Source organism: Paroedura picta, chromosome 3 (genome assembly GCF_049243985.1).
Source record: "Paroedura picta isolate Pp20150507F chromosome 3, Ppicta_v3.0, whole genome shotgun sequence".
NCBI lineage: Eukaryota > Metazoa > Chordata > Lepidosauria > Squamata > Gekkonidae > Paroedura > Paroedura picta.
In genome coordinates, this window is record NC_135371.1 from 115,537,585 (window position 1) to 115,555,151 (window position 17,567).

Sequence of the window (17,567 nt, forward strand, 5' to 3'; positions counted from 1 at the left end):
CTACCAATTCTGGGCTCTCCCAATCGGGCCCTCATTCACCTCCAGAGTTTTTCAAAGATGTTCATAAGCCCAGTGGAAGTGTTAAAGAATCAGTGCATACATGTCCAACTATACTTGGACAACTTGCTTATAAGATTCCCCATCCATGGAAAAGATGGTCTCCAACAAAAAGTCATCAGGGTTCTTCGGGAATTCAGGTTCCTTATACAAGAAAAGATTTTTCAGTTATGTGAGGAGCAAATGTAAAGTAAAGGAGGCAATAGGCCCGCTGTTGGGTGCGGATGGACAAACTCTAACGAAAGATGCAGAGAAAGCAGAAAGGCTTAGTGCCTATTTTACATCTGTTTTTACCACAGGTCAAAGTGTTTAGGCACATCTAGAGATGGCTGTAGCCAAAGGATAGTGTCTGGGTGGCAGGTTAACATGGATAGAGAGGTTGTCGAGAGGCATTTAGCTGCACTGGATGAGTTCAAATCCCCTGGTCCAGATGAAATGCACCCGAGAGTACTCAAAGAACTTTCCAGAGAACTTGCACAGCCCTTGTCCATCATCTTCGGAACCTCTTTAAGGACTGGAGATGTCCCGGAGGACTGGAAAAGAGCAAACGTTATTCCGATCTTCAAAAAAGGGAGGAAGGATGACCCGGGAAACTACAGACCAGTGAGTCTGACCTCTGTTGTGGGGAAGATAATGGAGCAGATATTAAAGGGAGCGATCTGCAAACATCTGGAGGACAATTTGGTGATCCAAGGAAGTCAGCATGGATTTGTCTCCAACAGGTCCTGCCAGACCAACCTAGTTTCCTTTTTTGACCAAGTAACAGGTTTGCTGGATCGGGGAAATTTGGTTGATGTCATTTACTTGGATTTTAGTAAAGCTTTTGACAAGGTTCCCCATGATGTTCTGATGGATAAGTTGAAGGACTGCAATCTGGATTTTCAGATCGTTAGGTGGATAGGGAATTGGTTAGAGAACCGCACTCAAAGAGTTGTTGTCAATGGTGTTTCATCAGATTGGAGAGAGGTGAGTAGCGGGGTACCTCAGGGTTCGGTGCTCGGCCCGGTACTTTTTAACATATTTATTAATGATCTAGATGAGGGGGTGGAGGGACTACTCATCAAGTTTGCAGATGACACCAAATTGGGAGGACTGGCAAATACTCCGGAAGATAGAGACAGAGTTCAACGAGATCTGAACACAATGGAAAAATGGGCAAATGAGAACAAGATGCAATTTAATAAAGATAAGTGTAAAGTTCTGCATCTGGGTCAGAAAAATGAAAAGCATGCCTACTGGATGGGGGATACGCTTCTAGGTAGCACTGTGTGTGAACAAGACCTTGGGGTACTTGTGGATTGTAAACTAAACATGAGCAGGCAGTGTGATGCAGCGGTAAAAAAGGCAAATGCCATTTTGGGCTGTATCAACAGAGGCATCACATCAAAATCACAAGATGTCATAGTCCCATTGTATATGGCGCTGGTCAGACCACACCTGGAGTACTGCGTGCAGTTCTGGAGGCCTCTCTTCAAGAAGGACATCGATAAAATTGAAAGGGTACAGAGGAGAGCGACGAAGATGATCTGGGGCCAAGGGACCAAGCCCTATGAAGATAGGTTGAGGGACTTGGGAATGTTCAGCCTGGAGAAAAGGAGGTTGAGAGGGGACATGATAGCCCTCTTTAAGTATTTGAAAGGTTGTCACTTGGAGGAGGGCAGGATGCTATTTCTGCTGGCTGCAGAGGAGAGGACACGCAGTAATGGGTTTAAACTTCAAGTACAACGATATAGGCTAGATATCAGGAAAAAGTTTTTCACAGTCAGAGTAGTTCAGCAGTGGAATAGGCTGCCTAAGGAGGTGGTGAGCGCCCCCTCACTGGAAGTCTTCATGCAAAGGTTGGATACACACTTTTCTTGGATGCTTTAGGATGCTTAGGGCTAATCCTGCGTTGAGCAGGGGGTTGGACTAGATGGCCTGTATGGCCCCTTCCAACTCTATGATTCTATGATTCTATGATGCTATGAATCTTCAAAAGAGCTCTGTGGTGCCAACTCAACACCTGGAACACCTTGGCATAATTATCAACACTAGGATGGTACCTTATTCACTACAGAGAAGAAAATACAAAAGGTCCAGGAGCCAAGTAATTCAGAGCAACACATCAAAACTTATAGTCTTCACAAGCCTGCACAGACTTCTGGTATCTTGTCTAGACATAGTCCAATGGGCACGACTACATTTATTTCAGCTGTAATCCTTGAGCTTTACCACATGAACATAACATAACACACAACAGGGACATGGTTCTGTCAGTATTCCAAGGGTGAAGTCCAGTTTACAGTGGTGGCTAAGTCTGGGCAACTTATCAGCAGGGAAGAGGTTCATCCTTCCCACAGAAATAGAGACATTTACGGATGCGAGCCTCCTCAGCTGGGGAGACACAGTCCAGGGCAAGCTGGTCCAGCTATAGAGAAGTTATTCATCTGTATTCTAGAAATGAGAGTGGTCTTTCTGGTACTGATCAGCCTCAAGGAAACAGTCCTAGAGAAAGCTATCTTAATCAGAACAGACTATATTGCCATGTGAGCCTACATAAACCATCAAGGTGGATCGCAGTCCTTGAAGAGGCATGCAGAAGCTCTCAAGGTGCTACTGTGGGTGGAGTCTCACCTGATGACTATTCGGGCCAAGCACATTCAAGGGATAAAGAACCTGCAGGCGGATTGGCTGAGCAGATGGACGCTCTCGGAAGGCGCATGGTCAAGCAAATATTTCAGAAAATCACCAGACGCTTCAGAATCCTGCTGGTGGATGTCTTCGCCAGGACAACAATCAGCTCCCAAGGTTCTTCTCAAGGTTCTTCTAACAGGAGAAGAGAAGATGGATGTGCTTCTGGCTCCATGGCTGGCGGGCCTTTTTTATGCATTTCCTCCAGTCCTCATACTCCCAAGGCTTCTCAGAAGAATCAGAGAACAAGATGCACAGGTAATTCTGGTTGCACCTCATTGGCCACAAAGACTGTAGTTCTCAACAATTCTTCAGTTAGCCACGAAGGGTCCAGTGCTTCTTCCACCAGTACCAGACCTGCTTCAACGGAGACCAGTATGGCATCCGGACCTGACATGGGTCCACTTAGCCATATGGAAACTGAGAAGGACGACTTTTTAAGACAAGGCTCCACCCCTGGGGTAGCTGATACCATGCTATCGGCCAGAAGGAAGTCCACTAATCGCATCTATGCATAGTCTTAGAAGGTATCTGGTCGTGGTGCAGGCGAAACATGTGTCATCTCCACCCAGACTAAGGGATGTTTTGGCTTTCCTTCAAGATGGGCTTGAACAAGGCCTGAAGGCAGCTGTGCTTCAAAGGCAAGTGGCAGCAATCTCTATGGTTATTCCAAAGATTAGAGGAAAAAGGCTGTTAAGACATCTCCACATAGTTTAGTTCTTGAGGGGCGTGTCACAGACAGTTCACAGATTTCCTACATGGAGATTAAACTTCATGCTTAATGTGCTATTCAAACCCATAGCAGAAATAAGTCTGAAGATGATAAGGATGAAGACTCTATTCCTGGTAGCACGTCAGCAAGGAGAATCTCAGAGTTAGGCATTCTATCGGCAGACCCAAGGCTTTGCATGTTCCATAAGGGAAAATTCATTTTGCGCCTAGATCCATCATTCATTCCCCCCTCCCCCAATTCATCTTTTCACAGAAGACAGGAGTTAATCTCCCAACCTTTTGCCCAAACATCCATTGGAGAGGTCTTGGCAGATGTCTGAAGGGCTCTTAAGACATTCCTGATTCGCACAGCCAAATTTAGAAAAACAGAGCATATCTTCATCTCGATATCTCCCACAAACAAGGGGTCAAAGATGTCCCATTCAGCCATCAGCAAGTGCCTGAAGGACTATATCATCAAGATGAATAAAGCTTCAGGAACACCAGTACCAGAGGACATCCTGGCACACTCTGTACACAGTGTAGCTACAATGGCAGCACTTCACAATCTGATATCAGTAGAAGAAATATGCATAGCTGACACCTGGTCCTCACTGGTCCTTTACGAAGCACAACAAAGTGGACATGTTCAGCTCTGCAGACACTGCCTCCGGCAGGGTGGTGTTGCAGGAGGTTATCTCTTTATAAGCAACTTCCCACCGATTGGGACACTACTCGGGAAGGTCCCGAGATGTCTTCCACCTCTGGGGGAGAAGCACCATTGGCTAAATCTGTGAGGGGTCCTTCTCCCCAAGGGTAAAGGAAGACATCTATATCCCTCCCTAGATGTTGCTTTCTCTGTTACCTGTTATTTCTATTTACTGTTATTGGCCCGCTAGTGTATAATATAGTGTATAAAATAGTGTAATATAGGACAGTATCCAAGTGGCCTTCTTTTCCTGCAATGTTATCAGTGTGGGTGACTATATTTGCCAGTTATGTTTCAGTTGAGCAGATGTTTCTCTTGGCTCTGGAAGTCTTGAACTGGAGCAGAGAGGAACGCCCACACGAGAACAGGAAGGAGAGAAAAATGTGAGCCTGCCTCGCTGAACCAAGGGATGAAAATACCTGAGATGTCTTCCTTTACCTCTGGGGAGGAGGACACCTCACAGGTAAGGCCAGTGGTCATTTTTCTAACTGTCTTCTTTTGTGTATTGTTTCAGTAAGGAGACTGAAGTAGATGAATATGAAATAAATTAATGTATAATCTTTCTAATAAATATTATTTCTTATAAACATCAAAGCACAGTGAGTCTGGATCTATGCCAAATCCACAGAAGGTAACCTATATGTGCAAATGCTCTACACTAACTCTATTTTTCTAGGACCAAGTCTAGTCCAAAAGTCCCAACAATGATTCTGTTTCTGTGCATCAGAACAGCAAAGTACAATAGTTACTAGGGCTGCCAGCTTCTGGATGGGAAAACCCTGGAGACTTGGGGGTGGAGCCTGCAGATGGCAGGGTTTGGGGAGGGGAGGGACTTCAATGGGGTATAATACCGTACAATTCACTCTCTAAGTGGCCGTTTTCTCCAGAAGAAATGGTTCCCAAGTTCCCCCTGGAGGCTGGCATCCCTAATAGTTACTGTACATCAGCCTCCCCCCTCCCCCCCAATCTTCGGTTAAATTTCAGCCTTAACTGCCTTTCTTTACCTCAAGATTCAGCATGTTAAGCCAACTATCTAGTACGTTCCAATTCTTTAGAACATGCTGCCTTCCCTTTTCCCTTAGCAATCATGCATTTGGGGATCTATTTGCATTAGGATTCCTTGCCTTGTCAATTTATGACTTTCCCTCATTTCCTTCCAAGTTAGCTCTCCACTCTAGCACCTTAAATTCTTTCTTCTACCCCAATGAAAAATTCATATATTTTGCAAATGCTAGTCTTTCTCCTTAAATGGCTAAATCCAGTCTCCACATGGTTGCTGGTTTTCCTTTCCTCCTTTATTTAACATCCATGTTCCAATGAGTCTCTGTGCCAACAACAAAGATTTTTCTATGGATTACAGAACACTAATTTGTCTCATTAAAAGTATAGATAAACAAAGTATCTTGCAGCACATCTGCCTTTAAATGTCACCATCCATATATAAAAATCTTTGGCACATAAGCTACAGACCTCACCAAAAATACATACAGCTATTCTTGGTCTATTTAGGAAACTGATTTCAAGTATTATGTCCTGATTGCTGGCTCATAGAAGCAGTTTCTAGTTATCAGGATTTGTAAAGCAAATCCAGAGTCAGGCATCAAAATATAGTTCCAAAGATTATGTACGGGTTAGGCAACACCATTAGCTTCAGAGCCTAAGGAAAATCCAAGAACAAAGATACAGAGATACAGGCCAGGTCAATGAAGTCAATCCACAGCAGAGGCCGCAAGGACAGTAACTAACAGATAAGTTGCTTCAACACAGCCCTCCCTTTGTTTATTTTAAGCATCATGCAAATAATAGCTGGCCACAGTCCTGCTCCTGCAAGCATTCATCCTCATTGTTGGTTCTGTGCCTTCTGTCTTGAAGGTTTCTCCTTATCTTCCTCCAACAGCATTCCAAGGCTCTGGTGATACACATGCACATTTCTGGTTGACAGGCCATTGTGCTGGTTCCTGGCTGATGATGTCTGCCTGGCGATTCAGAGACTGCCTCCTCCTGCAGTGCCTCTGCTGCTGGCTGGGGGTTAGGGTCAGGGCTACTGACCCCTCTTCCTTAGAGGAGTCTTGTGTGTCTCTTCTTTCTGGTTGACTTGGCTGGTCCATGACATATTATTTATTAAGGCACTTTTAACCCTCTTTTCTCTACTCAATGTGGACTTAGAACAGCTGATAGTGTCAGTAAAGAGTGATACAGAAATCATAAATTCTGCAAAAAAAAATTAAACACAGGTTACTAAACATGAATACTTACCATCATCAACCTAATCCCCAGAAGGTAGAGAAGGTGATAGCAGCTCTGCCCTTCATGACATAGTTTCTCCCCAGGTAGATAAGTACTCTCTGATGACATTTGTAAGAATTTTTTTAAATATTAAAATGCAATCCTACATAGTCAGAACCAGTATACAGAGCAAACAACATGTCCATTTCTCAAACTAACACAAAATGAAGAGATTGTACATATTTCTTTCTTATAAACTGATTTCTGACAGCTAAGGGATTTTTAAAAATGCAGCATGGTGTAGTGGTTAAGAACGGTGGCTTCTAGTAGGGTGAGCTGGGTTTGATTCCTGCTCCTCCACATGCAGCCAGCTAGGCAACCTTGGGCTCATCACAGCCCTGATAGTACTGTTCTCACAGAGCAGTAATGTCAAGGCTCTCTCAGCCCCACTTACCTCACAGGGTGCCTGTTGTGGGGAGAGGAAGGGAAGGCAATTGTAAGCCACTTTGAGACTCCTCCTGGTAGAGAAAAGCAGGATATAAAAACTTACTGTTGCCAAGGTTTAACATCAAAAATATTCTTAGAATTTTGAATTCCCCTTTTGGTAAATTTTTGTACCAACTGTAAGCAAGTATTCAGATTGCTGCAGAATTTGATGTTGTTTGTGCTTAGCATCATTTGCAGTTTGCTTGCCAGGGTTCCCTACTAGTACCACAGGGAGCAATACAGTGAGAAAGCACATTGACCACTTGCAGTAAAGAAAAACTTGTGCTAAGTGAAGGGATTTTGTTGGCCACTCTCGCTATATGAATGTACGATGCCACTTAGCATGAAGAAAATTGTGCTAGTAATGTTTGTTCTCCCTTAGTATCCCTTAATCTTTCTTCAGTGAAGAGATGTTCTGGAGGCAGTGTTGTGTATTTTAAGGCACAGAGGGAATTGTTTGGCAAGATGCTTGATCACATAGCATGATTTTTTTTCTCCAGCCTGTTTTGACTCAAGTTGATGGTAGTCCTGATGTCATTGACAGTTCCAATTAGTACAAACAGCTGTGTCATCTCACACAGACAAATGTAGTGGCAAGTATCTGCTGCCTTCGCAAGGTAGTGTTGCATATTTCAGATGCATAGGCCATGTGATGAGGAAATGAACTCCGTGACAGTAGTAGCTATAAAACTCATTCCATTCTTTCTGCGTTTTGTACTTAGTAGAGCTTGACTTTTAAAACCTTTGACTCTCTCTGTTGCCTTCCCCATTGTAAAGAAATTATTATCAAGTGAGGAAAGCAACGAAAAAAAATACATTTTCTATTCGGTGCCATGTGAGTGGCCAGAAAGGCAGTTTCTTTTTAAGGCTCCCTTGATGGTGGAAAGTGCCATCAAGACACAGACAACTCCATAGGGTTTTCAAGGCATGATTCATTTAGAGGTCAGCCAGCCCTGTTTAGCATCTGAGATTGGGCTAGCCTGGGCCCTCCAGTTCAGGACCTTAGACTTTTTTGTAAGGTGTTATAATACAGCTCAGTAGCTTGCAAAGTTGACATGCTTGCAATGACTTAACCAAGGCTTATGAAAGTCATTGATGCGTGTGTGTCCGCTTTTTAAAAAGTAAATTCTTGGAAGTTGCAGTGCTGTATTTTTGGAACATAAACCAGCCTCATCAACAAATTCAGATGACTAGGCATCCGTTTTCAAGCACCTGCACATTATGGCAACAGTCTGTACTCAGGCATAATGATAAAACCAGTTGAGCCTTAGAAGTCTTTGGGCTCATGAGCTCTCCCCTTCCCTGCTTGTGCTCAGAACTGATGCATATTCCCTAACTAACCAAGGTTTCTTGGGAACCAAGAATCTGCAATCAAATCATGAATTAAGTGAATGAGGGAAGAAATGTACACAGGCCTCACTTTCTCAGTCTGATATTAAAAATCTGGTCCCTGTATCCCTTTATTTGTCCTGATGTTGGTCAGCCAGGTGTTTCCTTTTATTAAGGGATTCATTTTTAGAGCAGTAGTGGTTCATTCTTTGTATCAGATGTACCCAACATTCTTTGTATCAGATGTACCCAATGCCAACAGAAGACCGGTTTATGCCTAGTGGCTTCTTATTGTCTTTTTAAAATTATTTTGCAGATCAAGGGAGAAGTATTGCATTTTGCTCTATCTTAAGGTGCAGCCATTTGGGGGTTGGCCCTGCTTCCTGCAGCAGTCATTTTGTTGTGGCACTCACTACATCCTCTCAAAAGGTTAGGGGACTGCATAGAGGCAAAGGACAAAACGTTCAGAGTAGACTTGAGCAGTAGCTAAATGTCTGGATTTAAATAAACAATCCAAATACTAAATTTTCTGCTAATGGAAAAGGTGGGGCTAGGGTAATTTCCACCAATTTTTTCATTTGCTTTGGACCTGCAAATTGCCTCTCATGCTATTCCTGATGGTCCCCTTTCTCCCAAGAGTATTATTTTGGGAAGAAGATGAACAACATAAGTTCAGTTTTCATTGTTTAAATTGGCCAACAATGGGATCATGATAGAAAACACACTATAAACAGTATTGGGGAAAACAAATGTAGATTTCACATTACTATTCTAAACCAGATGTTATTTGTTGTTGGCCTGATTTTGAGTAATGTGATACAGAGACGGAGGTTTCATACAGCAAATTTATTTCCGTTAATTAGCTGTCTCTCAAGCTCTAGGGTCATTTCCTAACAATTCTGCTTCCTCCTCCCACCCCCTGCTGTCCTTTCTTACTGCACAGTCTTCCTCAGAGGTTTTCCTTTTTCTTTTTTAATGTTCTAAGTTGAGCAATATAGTACCCAACTGAGACCGTTATAAAAGAAGTCCATGAAAAATCATGTGGGGAAAAAGTGCAGAGGGGAAAACAGCACTTTACGAAGCTCTGTGGACATTTTAAACAACATAATACAGTGATCCAGAAGTGCAACGAAGAGGTGAAAAACAGAAGAAAGCAATTTCCATCAAAAGTGGCTCAACCACACTTTGCTAACCTAATGCAAGCAGGTTTTTTTACGAACAGGTAAATAAATTCTATTAAAAGCCAGTTAGTAAAAAATTTGTCTGAAACGACAGAAAATCCATTAGCAACCAGTTACTCAAACAAGATACAAAGGGAGTTTGAAAATGGACAAATCATATGTTAGACATTGGAACCTGACTAGCGAAAATTATAATTCTTCTTTGCTGATCAGTGGCAAAACTCCAATTTATGTCAATGCCATTATGATTTGGGGCTTTTTCACATGCCAGGTTTTTGCGCCAGCTTGGCTACTTAAAGTCATCATGTCTTCACTTCCATGACACACAGCCGCTCTCCCACTTTTTGAGTAGTTTGAAAAAATATGGGGAGAACGAGGAGGTGGTGGTGGGGGACAGGACCACAAACTACTGGGCATGGAAAGAGGAAAAACAAAGTAGTTAAGAAACAAAGCTGGAAGGAAACCGGGTGCAGAGAAGCTCTGTGTCCTGGTACTTCCCTTGGCTCTGTCTGTCAAACTGTCAGTTCAAGCAGAATGTCATCTGCAGAGACCTGTGATTGTATAGGTGTTGGTATGTCTTCTGCATAAAAATCTAGACTAAGAGCAAGTTAAGCAATCAGTAGTAGAAGGATGTCGGAGAGCTCAGGAACTCATCAGCAGACCAATTGAGAAATCTTATTTTTATTCCCACAAAAATGTTGTATTACTAGCTATATTTATTAAATGTTTTGAGGTAAAATAGAGAATTCTTTATCAGAATCAGATTTGAGAATTGCTATAATCAAGTGCAGGTGTACATTAATATCTTTCTAAAGGGCAGTTGTCACAAATATATATACTGTCCCCTCTGCTGAATAGGAAAGAGATTTGGATCCAAACCTGAGATATTGTTTCTCTTTGTTATCCTGTATGTAAGACTGCATGCAGCGCCATCTTATTTAAAGGTTTTCTTCACATAGCCTTGCTCTATAAAACTTTATGGAGGATCAGGGTGACTAGAGAAAAATAGTGATTTAATGTGTTGTGTGTTGTATTTGAAGACTGAACAATACCTCCTATTCTTCTAGAAAGAGCTTGTCAGTGTTCAGTAAATGTAGTCCCTTAGTTATCCTTTACACCGGGCCGTGGCCCCCCCCGCCCCCCCCCCCCAGAGTAAGAAACTTCCCAGGCCGCAAGCAAATTGGCCACAAAAGCTGCCGATTAGCTTGCAGCCCGGCAAGCTTCGTTTTGTGTGAGGGGGGGAGAGGGAAGCAGGGCCACGCATGCATGTTTGTGGCCGCACATGCGCGGCCGCGCGATCACCCTTCCCACCACTGCCGGTCCGCAGCACTAGAAAGGTTGCGGACCACTGCTTTACAAGGTTTTGAACAAATAAAAGCTGTTTCCAACATGTACATTTTAATGTTTAAAGATTACATTTGAAACTGCATTTGATCCGAGGATTCAAATTAATTTCTCATGTTATCAGAATTTTTACCTGCTGTGGTGAATATTTAAAGGAAAATAGTGATCTATGTATATGTGATTTAGACTGCACAAGTATGCATAAGCATAAGCACATTGAACACAATAATACTTATTCCTGAGGGTGCTGGGGTGGGCTAGTTGTATATTGCCATATGTACATCTATATTTTCCTGATGAAGGGATCTTTGACTCTCAAAAGCTCATATCTCCAAAATCTTGTTAGTCTCTAAGGTGCTACTGGATTCGAATCTACTGAGGACCAAAACAGCTACTTTCTGGAAATATTTTTTTCTGTTCACTCAAGTACAATATGCAGCTCATGAAACCATGCTTGTCGGAAAAAAATATGGAGGTTCTGAAATTTATTGCTGGTGGGGTAGGATTTTGTTTTGTTTTGCCTTTTCTTATCTTTTCCCTTAACTTTCTGCTCTCTCAAAATAATTCTGCTTCTGTTGATTTATCACAAAAGCAGTTTGCACAGTTAATTCTCTTAATCTAGATTTTATTTGACAACTGAACTCATGATAGCACAGCAGAATGAATATCATGGTACAAGATAGCTACACTACTGAGAGGCTGAAAGCATTTGACCTTTCTTGTCCATGCTGTGCACACATCACTTAAGGGGTGTGTGATATCTCTCCCATAACCCGGTCTCTGTGTTACCGATTGCTGTGTGATATTTGATCCGTAAGAGCAACTATGCAAGTCACTGGAAAACCAATATTTCTAGTATGCTAGACTGTTTAAGAAATACTGATAATTTGCTTGCTTGCTTGTTCCATAAAACAAAGCCTATAGTTGCTTTGTGAAGCATGCTGAGTTGGTCCTTTTCTTTCCCTGTTTGAAACACTAGAAAATAAATTGTCTCATTTGTCTCATTTGTTCAATAATTGCTTACCAACAGCATCAGTATCTGAACCGATCCACATGATCAAAGATTTATTAGTTTCAAGCACCAACTCTCAGAACTGCTTACATTCACATTTTGCATTATCTGTTCTAAAAATCAGGCCAATGGTATACTATACCATTAAGATCATAAGACAGTAAAATTCTATTTGAAGAGAAAAAAGAGTAAACTGTTTTGTAGAACAGCATAATTCTGCACTAGCATGGGCTCTGTTTGCTGGAGCTCTGAGGTGATTCTATATAGATGGCTAGTTCTCCTACATGTCCCATTCCTCCTTCTCAGGGAGAGGGATGCAATCTGTGTTTGTCGGCCTGCTTCCCTGTACGCACACTGCCTTTCTCACTTGAAACCTTCCCCTGAAACTGACCTGCTTATCCTTGGGGAGGTGGAAGGGGTCATGTTCATGGCTGTAGGAGGGTGGCATAACTTTTCATTATGCCAAGTGGTTGTGGGTGGTGAGCACACCCTTCCCCCAGCTGAGGATACTGCCATCTCATCATCTCATCACTTTGTGTAGTTTCCAGAAACATGGACTTGGCCAGAGGCAACAGCAAGTAGAAGATGCTGGGGAGGATGTGTTAGCAGAGTAGATGAAGGGTACACGGCCTTATAAGAGAAAGGCAAGCCAGAACCCTTAGTTTTGATTGTTGATTGTGAAATATGAGGTCAGGAGCAGGATATTGTCTTCAATGGCAGAGGATTCAATTGAGGTGATGGTCAGGGAGTACCTTGTAGAGCCTGTGAATTCTGACCTTCTTGAATACTGGGCGTGCAAGAGCGTCATATGGCCAGGCCTTGCTAGTGTGGCCATTTATTTCTTTTCCTACCCTCCAAGCGACTGTTCTCCTACGTGGGATATCTGAAGGTCAACCTCTCCTTGCTGGGCCACCCTGATCTAAACCTGGTAGAATAAGATCACAGCTTTCTGTCATTCTCCTGTTTGCCCCCCCCCCCAAGTCCTTCTTGGTAGGTGATTCTAGGATGTAGCCCAAGGGTTGTGCGCCTGGGGCTTGGATGGGATGATGGCCAGCTTTGCCAGTTGGAGTTGGCCTTGCCCCAAAGCCAACTCAAACTGCTGTGAGACTATGATAAGCCACTTTGCCACACCCTTTCTATCACCACCTGATCCTTAACTCCTCAAGATTTTCATTTGTTCTTTCGCCACCAGGAAGGTGACTGCAGGGAAACCCATCATGTATCCGGGACATTTGAGCATGCTGTTTGGCAACTGCCACACTAGCAAGGAATGAGGTGTTCAGTGACCATTAGCAGCTTTGACCCTGGCCAGTCAGTCGCATTAAACTTCTAACCGCTCATATCTCTTCCTTGCTTCCATGCATTATACCCCCCCCCCACACACACACACACCTGCACCGCCGGTACAATGGCTGCAATCTACCAGCAGATAAAAAATCCTTCTTGAGTATGAGTCCTGGGTCTCACTGTAGCCACCAATGGCAGCAAGCCGGAGCCTGGGTGGGGGACACGACATGGCTTGTAGGGGGCTCTGGGAGGCTTTTCTTAGTTCAGGAGCCATCCTGTCTTACTCATCCAACTGGCAAGGTGACTAGAAGAGATGTTTCATTTAAGTTCTGTGCCAAGGTGTTCATTGTAAGTTGATGCAGGAAACGCAGACTCTTCTGTCTGGTTATGGGCTGCATTCCAGAGCCATGCTGGCTGTTGGCAGCAGGTTTCAGCCGAAGCCACCCCCTCTGTTCTTGCAGCCTGTTCTCTCAAAGGTGGCTGTGGTCCACAGGCAGTCAAATTTGGGTGCTTGTTGCCACACTGCGTGGGCTGGGCTTCAAGCTGTCCTGTAACTTGCCCCACTAGCCATCCCCATTCTACCAGTGTGCTGAAACCATGGATTTCAGACACGGACCATATCCACTCTTCACAACAGCAGCAGCAAGAACAAGATTTTAAACCTGTTGGAACTGAACAGCTATTTCTGGAAGGGATAATAAAACACAAAAATCACAGGGTTTTTTTGTCTTTTGCGAACGAGTTGCCAGCTCAGCTTAAAACTGTTGCAGCCCAGACTCCCACTCCTGTAACTGTCAGCAAGTAGAATTATGTAATTGTGCTAATTGTATTCTTTTGACACCATGAAAAAATATTGCTCAGGAGGTAGAGAAACATTTCCATCTTTTATCAGTCAAGATTATAGCGTAATGTTCAATCACTGAGCATTTATACTAAACTATATTGGTGAGTAGCTATTAGAATTATTGCATTCATAGTTATTTTTACAGTCCCTAACTAGAGGGACTGAAAGCATTGGATGGATTAGAGGAAATGGTAAAAAAAGGGGAAGAGAATAAAAAAGTCAGTGGCTGAAAGACAGGAATACTTAAACTTTGTTAATCTCAACCAGAAAAATATTATAAATTATATAATTAGCTGAAATACTAAACCATGCATAATCTTAATTTTATTAATTAAAATGAATCTTCCATAGAATAGGCATACTGTATCATCCACATTTATTTTTGTTCTTTTCAGTCAATTTGTATTGCATATATAGCATGCTGAGAGTCTGTATGGATCAGAAAGTAGCTGCATTCTACTTCTGGAGATATTCCCATTTCCCATGCCTTAGATCTATGGAATCTGGAGTGATGAGTTAGTTTATGTCTGACAACAGCAGTAGTTTATTTAAAGAGAATTCAACCATGGCTTCATTTTAACTTTTAGCAATGCTAGGGGATACACTTGTCATTTTCTGTCAGCTTAAACTACTATAATTGATGTGAGAAAATGTCATTGCAAGTTTGCTAAAGCTTCTTGGCTTGCAAGTTGCAAGATAACTACTTCAGTAAGAAGTTACAGAAATTACAAGTTATCAGAATTTAAAAAATGCAGGTGGCATGCACTATCAGGAGGATATGAACCTTATGCAGACTTGCATAATTGCTGCAGGAAAAGATTAATAACTTTTAGCTGTATATTTAAGAGCTCTGTTTCTAAATGTATTTTAGATTAGAATGGGCTGGGCTGTGATAAACTGATGGCCGCAGGCTTCAATTTGGTCCACAGTTCATGTTTAAAAGGATAAGCATTCATCCTTGTTATGTCTGCAGGCAATCATTGGTCAACAGGTATGTGATGTATATTAGCTTGTACTGTCAAAACCACATAACTCACAATTGCCTGCTGGCATTTGGATGTCGATTGGGGTACATAGTACATGGTGTGCAGGGGTGGACTCCCTGTATGACTCTAAAGGAAGATCCCCTTAAAGGGCTTGGGGTATCCGGTACATGGCAACCAGATTTAGGTTGATCATGGTCCCTGGATGCTAGTGATCAGCAGAAACAGTGGCTTCCATTAGATTTGGCCCTAACCATCTTTCCTTGGTTACTGCACCCTTTGTCCTGAGCCTATGCTATACCAAAATATAAATAACGTGTAAGCAATGAAGTTTGAGCCTGATCCTCCCCACTTCAGTTTGTCTGTATGTTCCTTTCTCTCCCTATTGGCTGGTCCTCACTCCAGATGCAAATTGCAAATGACAATAATCAAAAATCTTACCCAAAAAAAGTCGCACAAAATTGTATTTGCAATTCCAGTATTAAGTAAGCATTAGCCAGTTTTCAGATAAATATTATTTTCCTTTTCTTACTCTTATACATAATTAATCTACTATGCCAGATTTGTTTCAGATAATCATCAGCTATCCATCTATTTTGCTCAACAGTCTTCAGCCCATAAAATCTTTAACCGCTCCTGCAGAGCGGATAAAATAAAGCCCTAAGGGCTATTGTGGAGGAGTTAGGGTAGGCTCTGTCCGTGATAAAAACTCGGATGGGCGAATCAGGAGCCCCGAAGTGGCTCTTAGATTGCCCCTCCGAGTGCCACTCAAGGGCCAAGCGGCCACTGTGACCGCTTGCCCCGGCCTTGCCCACCAGGGGACTTGCCGCGCCGAAGGACACACTCCCTTCGCCCACGGTGAGTCCTCCTGCCTTCCCATCGCCCTGGGGAAAGGAGCCGGGACGCCGTGTCAAAGACACTGCCTCCCTGCTCCTTTCCCACCCACCCCCAACCACACTACACGCCCGCAAATCGAAAACTGCCCCCCACCGTCCACACACTCCTTCCCGCACCCCCGCTGATCCCCTCCCTTCAAACAACCCCCCCACACACACGCACCCACCCGCCGCCAGCTAACCCCCCCACCCTCTCCGCGCCCCACTGCCGCTTCCCACGCTTCCAGCACACACACACACACCCGCGCGCACACCGTCCGATCACCCTCCCACCCTCCCCAGACCCCTTCCCGCCCCGCCAACGCTTCCCATGCTTCCAGCACCCCCCAACAACACAATCACCCACCCTGCCACTGACTGATCATCATTCCAACCTACCCAGACCCCTTCCCACCCCAACACAAAGCCCAAACAACCAGCCGCCACCTATCACCCAGCCCCCGTCCCCGCCCTTCCCCACCACCCCTTTCCTAGGCCGATCCGGCCTCACGGACACCACGCTCACCTTAACCCGGTCCTCCGCAGCCCTGGCCCTTCCTTCCCATTAACCTACGCCGGCCCCAGCCGGCCCGCTCTGCTCGGCTGCTCCACCAGCCCTGGAATGAACCAGGCATGTGCAGAGTCACGCGCATGCCTGATTGCAGAGCCCAACGCACTGCCGTGGCTCAAGCACCCCGCCCCCATGCTCCTGCATGCATGCCCGGATTCCCGAGCATGCGTCCTTCGCCTCCCCGTTCCTTGCCCCACCCCCGAGCCCACGCTGCGCCGCTTCCTTGCTTTGATTGAATGGTTCAAAATGCAGCGGCCAGGATACTCACAGCAACACCGTGCAGGTCTCACATCTGGCCCATTCTCCACCAACTGCAATGGTTGCCAGTTGAATTCCGGATCAGACTAAAGGTTCTGGTCATTACCTTCAAGGCCATACGCAGTCAGGGCCCAGTGTAACTGAGGGATCACCTCCCCGCCTATGCCCCCCAAAGAGCTCTGTGCTCTACCGCCACCAACCAGCTAAGGATCCCTGGCCCTAAAGAAGTCCACCTGGTCTTGACCAGGGCCAGAGCATTCACTGTTCTGGCCCCCACCTGGTGGAACGAGCTCTCGGAGGAGATCAGGGCCCTGATGGAGCTTAAACAATTCCGCAGGGCCTGCAAAAAGGAGCTCTTCTGCCAGGCATTTGGTTGAGACTAGACGTAATCAACAGCGATTGAAGGGCCCCTTCTCCCCCCTGCCCCCCATGCCCCACCTCAGAATTCCACCAATGCTCTGGACCTGTTTGCATTGTTGCACTGTTGTATTGTTTATATTGTTTACACTGTTATATTGTTATATGGTTACAACTATTAGTATTATTATTGTAAGGTATTTACTTGTTTATAGACTGTTATATGTATTGTTCTTTGTTCCTATGTAAACTGCCCTGAGCCTTCAGGGAAGGTGGTATATAAATACAATAAATAAATAAATAAATTTTAGTGCAGAAATAGATGAAAAAGTCAACCTTTAAAAAATGCAAATCTGATCAATATTGCTAGTGTGGAAACAGTCTGAACAACAGTTTCAAGGTTTTAAAAACAGCAAAACAATGAAAATCTCACAGAAGTTTTGAAGTAGTTTTGCCCTATACCTCAAAAGAGTAGTACTAGTGTAGAGCCCATACTGGGTTAGAAACTTTCCCCAGGAGCTATGGCTGGTATGTACCCTATTTAAGAAGAAGGGGCAGCAGCAGAGGTAGAAGTTGGAGTGTTGTCCTTACAGAGAAAGCAATGGGCGGAATGAAATTATCCTATCATAAGAAGGTGACCTAGTTAAGAAGAGAGAGAGGTTGGAAA

General features: G+C 43.9%; 1 protein-coding gene across 5 annotated transcripts in view; it reads left to right on the forward strand.

The window, feature by feature from the left end:
- GABRB2 (gamma-aminobutyric acid type A receptor subunit beta2) overlaps positions 1 to 17,567 on the forward strand; it is a 190,677-nt gene that overhangs the window by 87,166 nt on the left and 85,944 nt on the right. The window lies entirely within an intron of this gene.